The sequence below is a fragment of the Schistosoma mansoni genome (genome assembly GCF_000237925.1).
Source record: "Schistosoma mansoni, WGS project CABG00000000 data, chromosome 1 unplaced supercontig 0071, strain Puerto Rico, whole genome shotgun sequence".
NCBI classification, from domain to species: domain Eukaryota; kingdom Metazoa; phylum Platyhelminthes; class Trematoda; order Strigeidida; family Schistosomatidae; genus Schistosoma; species Schistosoma mansoni.
Genome location: NW_017385989.1, coordinates 1404053 through 1412645, shown reverse-complemented (window position 1 = coordinate 1412645; position 8593 = coordinate 1404053). Strand labels below are relative to the sequence as shown.

The window sequence follows — 8593 nt, the reverse complement described above, 5'->3', positions numbered from 1 at the left end:
GATTCGAATAGGGTACGAAACTGTAAAGCATATATATAACGATAGATTTATCAAATTCAGCTATAATGTTGTTCTGTACTTGTGGTTTTATTTTCCTTCATTGTAGTTGTAAATGATTGCATGTACATTGTACATTGTAACGAGACTGAAAACTGACTTCATTACACTATTCATTCCCACATATAATGTCTTTGTTGTCCTGCTGAGAGAATGCTTCTTTCCAACTCTTATGTTCTTTACAACCTTTATTATTCCGAATCAACCACGACATTGTGGCCAAGCAATTTTCTTATAGTTCGATTCTTTCTACACTGCTGACTAAGAATAGACCTGATCTTGCAAGGCTGATGACTAATACAGTGTATGGACTGTTGAGAATATTGCACTGCAAAACTCTGTTGCTTATTATCGTGTATTTAGCCTGCTTTGCATGAACAAAACCTATATTCTTGTTGGAACTGATACCCTCGAGGGATTTTGTTCACGCATAACCCACCTTCACACGTAGGAAATGAATTATAATCAGAAACACTGTTGACATAAAAATAAACTGATCTTGTGTGTAAAAGATTAATCGAGTGACCAATAAAGAGAAACAAGTAATTGACAAAAGATTATAACCAGTTGAACAGTTTTATTTTCTTCTCAACGATCAGAAATCTCAACTTTTATGAAAGATGGATAGTGGCTAGCAGTGGAATCCAGGATGCGCGTTTCGTTTTATTTCGGACTCGTCAGCTGGATGTACCTACATCTCAGAGTTGATGTTCACTCTGGGACTCGAACCCAGTACCTTTCGCTTCAAACGCCATCACGTTATCCACTCGGCCACTGAGTCCTGATAGCCACTTGCTTGTGCAATGGAGTGAAGTTGAAATTTACTTAGTATTGTTTATTTGGATCTTCTCATTAATGTTTTTTTCGAGACTGACCAGTTGAAGTTCTAAAAACATCAATGGGAAGATCCAAACAAACAATACTAAGTAAATTTTTATGACAGAGTTTTCTAGAATGCACAGAACATGACTTTTAAGTGTTGTTCATGGAAGTCCCGGTTTCATACTAGTTGACACTTGTTAAGAAGGCTAACCTGGAATGTTGAAAGAACCGATATTCTCTCAAAACGTCTCACCTATATCACTATTTCAATCATTACCATTGAACTCTTTGAGTTAGAAATCAGATTGATACAGTTTTGAACAATGAACTAAACAGAACAACTTCACATCCATTCTATCTTTACTCCATGTTGAGTTTCAGCTTATATGACTATTACTCTAAATATAGATAAGTAGTATCTGAAATCCTTTAATGTTTTTTTTTCTTTTTTACTGTAGTTCATTTGCATATCACAGCTATTCACCAATCTAAATGTTACATTCCTGACACTTTTATGATAATTCTGTGATTTATAATGATAATAATAATACCCATTTTATTGTTAACATAGTAAAATTTAAATAAGAATGGAAGAGAATATTGTTCTCAGTTAATTTATGGTTTATCAGGAAGGGGGGGTTGCAGAAATTATTAAGTTTTTGATTGAGAACATGAATTGATCGATTGATGTTAGATAACCATTGAAAGCCTGGAAGCAATGAGTGGCCGTTCTGTCCTATTACGAAACGCATCAGTGGTGCTCATCCATGATTTACCTCAGTACAGTGGAAGATGGTCGCACATTTTCTGTGGATTGGTTAAGGTTAGACATTAACACCGTTGGATGCCGGCTGGCTCAGTGGTTTAGAGGTTAGGCGCCGCGCACAAAACCGATAGATCTTGGGTTCGAGTCTCGCGAGCGGATCGCCGGTACGTACTTCTGAGTAGTCCACAGTCGGATGGAACGGTCATCCAGTGCTTCCAGGTTTTCCATGTTCGTCTAGCTTCAATATACTCATGTATTCAACTATAAAATTACTAAAATCTCCACGTGAGAGAGGGATCATGGATGAGCACTACTGAGGAGTCCATACTAGGAGGAGATGGCCATACAATGCTTCCAGAGTTTGCATCGTAGTCTTCAGTTGACTTATGAATTCAACTATAAATTTACTAAAATATCCACAAAACCTGTTCTGGGAATTAGAGATACTTGTACATATATAGGAGCATGTCCAGTAAAGTTATGATATATTTTGCATTTCAATAGTATGTTCATTATAATTTATTTCATTCCATTTGTTAATTCATTATTGAAATACAAAATTATGAAAGGTAAAATTAATTATCAATAAGTAATAAAACCGAAGTCCGTCGGCTGGATATCATCAGCAACAGACTACTGTGGGACAAAAAAACCCAGCTTCCATAGGAAGAGGAAATGAGGAAACGACGATGGAGGTGGTGGGTAGGAAATACATTAGGGAAATCATCAAACTGCATCATGAGGCAAGCTCTAACTTGAAATCCTGAATGGAAACGGTAAAGAGAAAGGCCGAAGAGCACACTACGTTGGGAATTAGAAGCTGACACGAATCGAATGAATAACAAGTAGAAAGAACTGGGAAGGATTGCCCGGGATAGGGTTGGATGGAGAGTGTTGGTGGTCGGCCTATGCCTCTCCTTGAGGGGTAACAGGCCGTAGTAAGTAGTAAATCTCTTTTATGTAACTCTGATTTCACTACTCAACTCTCTCTTATTTTAGTTTTAAATGACACTTATATAAAGTACTTTCATTAAGAAAACTATTGAACCGTATATAAAAAAAATAAATTTAGTAAGTTAGTAATGGACTTATTTTCTTGTATGAAACAAGTGATTTTAATACTTGTTTATTAACCAAGTGTGGAACATGACCTTGAGTCAGTCAGTCAGTTACAAAGTAGGACCAGGCACATATATGCATCGGTCCAAGTTCCCATACCTCGTTAGCACAACAAGATGAATACCGGATTCATAGAAATAGTTAATTTAGTGGTGGTACATAAAAGACAGGTGGTATATAAGGATATACTATAGGAAGGAAAACAGATATGAAGCAATTTTAATCTAAAGTTTTAAGGAAGGATAAAAAGTGTATACACCTACGCCATTGTGATAGATTCTGAGCCATGTCACCTACAGTCTCCAACCATTGGTTACGATAGTCACACGGACCCCAACCAAGTAGTTTGCATCTACCAACATGACTCAGACTAGAAGTTAGTGACTTCAAACACTGATGCTACGTTTTGGTTTGGCCGCCCCTAACTTTCTTCCAACTATCCCCTACACTAGTCAGCATTGCGCGTCGTGGTAATCGGTGTTCAGGCATACGTAACACGTGGCCAAACCATCTCAGTCGATGAAGATTCATGACCTCATCAACTGGTTTACTACCATTTCCTAATACATTGCATCTAACCTCACTATTACTTACCTGGTGATCCCAGAAGATGATAGCAATATTTCTAAGACATCTGTGGTCAAATACTAGTAACTTACGAGTATCTTCTCTTCTTAATGGCCATGTTTCGCAGCTGTAAAGTAGAACAGAACAAACTGCTGAGCAGTAAACTCGTCCCTTATAATGAGTCCATGGTTAAGGCTTATAATATTTGACTCTTTCAAATCATTTGTAAGATTATAATTAGTTTCATCTGAATCCTAAGATTCAATAGTTTGACCAGTTCTGTTCCAATGACACCTTTTTTAATTAATCATTGTCATGACAGGCGGTGTCCCAAATCTGATACTGATACACAGTGTGTTACATACTAACCTCCCTCCCCTAACTGACTACTTGAGAGAGAAAACAAGAATGAACAATAAAGTCTATTGGGCTAGCGAATAATATGTAGAAATACTTATTTATATACATACCACTCTAACCTTGGGAAATCGAACCATTTCTTAGTCAATGAAATGCACTTGTCTTTTAAGTCAATTCTGATTGCTATCGATCGACCTTCTCATTAAGCTATTTTTGATTGGCTCACCATATCAAACATGATCAGTAGATTGGTCACAGATTGATTTCAGCTGGATTACCATTGGGAACCAATGAGCACTAATAGTTGTTTCGTCCTAGCTTGGATCTCTCACTGAAACCTCAAGAACATACTACCTTTTTATCCATAGTCATATTTGTAATTGTTTATTTTTAGTCGACTGATATGTGATGAATTATCTCCTTAATCATTTATAGGTCTAATACATTTTCAAGTATTTATCGTTCACGGATCGACATAAAATCTGATGGTCTCAGAAAAGTTTCTTCATCAGGAAAACATTTTTCACTGTGCATTTTTCCTGGAGACGATTGTTGTTTGAATTTCCTCTCACTCTGTTTAGTTTGTATATTTATCTAACAAAGCTACAGTGCTAGTTAGTAAACATTTATTTCTACTTACTTACTCCTGTTACCCCTCGTGGAGCAGCAAAGGCCAATCACCAAGATCATCCATTCAACTCTGTACTGGGTAATCCATTCCAGTTCTTTCCATTCGCTATTCATCCTCTTCATGTCTGCTTCCAATTTTCGACGCAGTGTGTTTTTTAATCTCCCTCTTTTCTGTTTCCTTTCACGATTCCAAGTGAGCACTTGCTTCGTGATGCAGTTTGATGATTTCCGAAGTGTATGTCCCACCCATCACTTCCATCTTCTTTCCCTATTTTCCTCTTCGGCTGTTTTTTTCTCTCCCCTAATAGTTCGTTGCTGATGATATGCGGTCAACGGACATTGCGTAACGTGTTTAGAAAATCTTTTATAAACGCTTGTACTTTTTGATGATGGTTGTGGTAATTACGGGTGACACAATATTCCCCCACAAACGCATACATAAAGCTACATGGGTCTCACTGGATCACGCTACACAGAACCATGGTTTTCATTTAAAAGTATGGTACATTTCGTGATTTCAGGAAGAAGCAAATTCTCCTGATTAGACTACAAGCAATAAACATATTGACATTTGAGCAAAGATAGATAGTGGTTAGCGCGTTTCGTCCTATTTGGGATGTACCTGGATCTCAGAGTTGATGTTCACTCTGGAATTCGAACGCAGTACCTTTCGCTTCAAACTTTTTCGTGTTATCCACTCAGCTACTGAGTCCTGATAGTCACTTGCTTGATATGTATGACATGTATGAAATCTATCGCCAAACAAAATAAACATTAAATTTGCATTACTGTGTAGTTTGTAGATGACTGATGAGTAGTATCGTATGTACTCCTAAGAATAAAGCTTTTACATGTCGAGTTTAAATTGTGTCATTAAGTTAAATGATTTTTAATCAATCAATATATGTAGTTCGCATCACAGACATACTTCATATGAATGGCTAGCGCAAACGACGAATTACTGATGAGTTGTTTGAAAACCAAATTTCATCAAAGATCTAGCTAAAGGCCCTGAAGCGTCGATTCTTCAGTGATTGGTTGAATGGCTCTCTTATCCACTCCTACTTTGGTGTAGGATCGAGCTCAACTAGACATAACACTCTCTAAATGTGTATAAACATTAACAATCAGAAACTTTGTTCATTTTTAAATGTAACGCAATTTCTAAACAAAGTATTGTTTAGAATATTTGACTTCTTAGTCTTTAGTTATAAAGACTAATGAAACTATTTTCGTGACCTTCAAATAACTGACTCCAGTTTGATCGGATGAATGATTGTTTTTGAAATATACATGTCGCCAATCCTCGTATATGATCAACTTAAATCGTGTTTGGTGAATACGTATATTTCATACACTCATCAATTTGAACAGTGAATCAGAGGGACAAAGTAAAATGACGTGCAATGGGAAAGCCGTATGAGCCAACTCAATTTAATCAAGAGTGAACCGATATTTATTGTCGAACAAAAATAAGTTACAAGCATGTAATAAGTAAGATAAGAAACACACATATACATACACTTACATAAAAACAATCAAGGTTGATAAGGAAATAATTAACAAGATCAAAATGTAGCTTTAAAGAGATGAATAGATTGACCTGTCCGGAAGCTAGAATAAGCTATATGGGTTTAGCATAGCAACCAATACCACACTACATTATAGTTTCAGTTAGTAAACCATTAGTTTAGTGTAGAGTACTTCATCCAACAGAAAGTGATACTTTACGAGTCATTATCGTTAGTTGCTTTCACACTTATCTGCAACATACGAAAATATACATGCAATTTATCCTATGAATTTTATATAGTCGGAATCATGAGCCAATTGCAGCTAGACCACCATGGAAAACCTGGAAGCACTGGATGGCCGTATCGTCGACTCTGTACTCGAGTCAGGAAGAAGAAAATACTCCACACCACTTAGCCGTCATCCAACGGTGTTAATGCCTAATTTCAACTAATTCACAATTTTGCGTGATGATCTTCCATTGTCGTCGGTGGATAACCACCTCATACTTGACATGGCTGAAATTCAGTGGTCACGGCTTCTTGCTAGAACCGCGAGAACAGCCATGCAGTGCTTGCAGGTTTTCAATGGTGATCTAACGTTGACTGGTTCATGATTTCAGTGAAATTCAACAATCTCCATAACTTCATACTGGAAATTATTATGTGATCACTGGAGACTAGCTTTAAGAGGTAACTCTCGGAGTTCCAGAGTAAAGCCATGCTAGGAAAGGACGGTCATCCAGTGCTTCCAGATTCCCGATGTTGGTCTAATATTGATCCATTCATGATATCAATTTAGTAATTTAGTTCAATTCCATCAGTCAACTTGTGATATGGTCACTAATAATGTTAGGTCGCGTATAATTAAAGGTTGTAGTGATGTTAAAAAGACAAGGACAACCAAATGGAATTTTCTACAGTCACCTCATCTAGAAGTGGTGCAAATGTGTAACTCAGGGGGGATTATTTTCTAAAATTGAGTTCTTTGAGATGAGTGGTTTAATCATGAAGATTTTATCATCTATCTAGAAAACGTAAGGACAAAATCGTGATGTAATCTAGAGGATGAAGTGTGACTGTTAAGTGTCCAGCCATCATCTGCTGATTTATTTTAATTTTCTATATGAATAATATACTGATGTTGTTGTTTAGAAAGATAGTGGAAGTCTCACGATTCAACCATCCAGATCAGTGAACGTGATTTCAGTAAAATCACTTCATTCAGTGATCATAAGAGAGCTTTGTTAACAGAAGCTGATCAACACTTAGGAATAGAAAACAAATATGAAACTGTAATCGACTAACTGACTTATTAATATGTGTAAACATCCCAGTTTAAAAGGAGTTTTCAGTGACATGAACAAATCAGTAATAATATCATCAAATGATACGCATTCGAAACACTCATGAAACATTAGTTCTGTCTAATTTGTTGATGCGAATTGCCAACTAGTTCTAGGCGACACAGAAAAATGATATAGTGATTTCATCTGATTATATCTATCTTTATACTGAATTGTTGGTCAGACACTATCAGGAACAACCTACTGTGGGAGAGAACAAACCAGATTTCATCCAGTGAAGGAAGAAATCGGGAAAAATTGCTAGAAGTGGATTGAGTAAAATTTGAGGAAATCACCCAACTGTGTCACAAGGCAAGCCCTTATGTGGAATCTTGAAGGCGGAAGGAAAAATGGAAGACCAAAGTACACATTAAGCCGAGAAATGGAGATAGACATGAGAAGAATGAACAACAACCAGATGGAACTAGAAAAGAAGGCCAAGGATAGAGTGGGTTGGAGAATGGTGGTCGCAGCCTATTTATTTATTTGTTTGAACACATAAATATTGATACAAGAGGGCACCAGATATATATGCGCCACACAAAAAATTGTTATTTCATTTAATTGTGTGAGGGATATGATACAGTCCGGGTGCTCAGACTGAAGCAGGTGGATTTCTTAGGGAGCCACACCGCGAGCCTTAGACCTAAATATCTGATCCACCATAAAGTGGAGCGTCGTGACGAGATTCAGTCTCATGGTAGCCGGTGACCAACGATTAATTCATACGCCATTTGTTCCTTCAGGATACTTCAGCCTATGGGCACCATTGGTTTGGAATGAGGGTTTTCCAACTCCCCTAGGTGGACTTACCATGTCCACCAACTCGGTTAAAGCACCAGACATTTGCTTTTCGTCCTCAAAATTTCGTAAACAACAGTAATGCCACGAGAAGGCAGTGAGTAGGACTTCCCTGGCAGAGGCTGTTTACGCGTGGCCGTGTGAAAGCATTTCGAAAGAGAAAGCGGACCCTCCCCACTTTCGACCGTACCAAGGCATTTGAGGGCAGCCTGTGCTCCGTTGGGAGTAAGTAATATACTGGATTGAAATAATTGAAATTTATCACTTTAGTCAATGATTTTGTTAGAGACCTTAAATTAGGGACGTATTATCACGTACCATTATACGCTTCATCACATATAGGTAGAGAAGGATACTTTCCATAGAAAAGGATTAATATTTATAGTTAAACATGTAGGAATCAATTGATAATAACATTAATAGGCAATTTTCATCACTGCTGACCTGATTTATCCTTGATACAAAAGTTTTTAAAAAAGAATAATGATGATTGAGAATGTTTACCTCAAAGGTTTAGTCTAATACGAATCATTAACCTATTGAACAATTCATGAACTAATCATCAATTGAACACTAAGAAATATAATGAGAATGTGTAGTCAACCGAGAAATAA

General features: G+C 37.0%; 1 non-coding gene across 1 annotated transcript; it reads right to left on the bottom strand.

The window, feature by feature from the left end:
* Positions 1-768: 768 nt before the first annotated feature.
* On the bottom strand, positions 769-835 carry Smp_tRNA_02207_Gln_TTG.1.1. The gene has a single exon. It is a non-coding gene (tRNA).
* Positions 836-8593: the final 7758 nt, after the last annotated feature.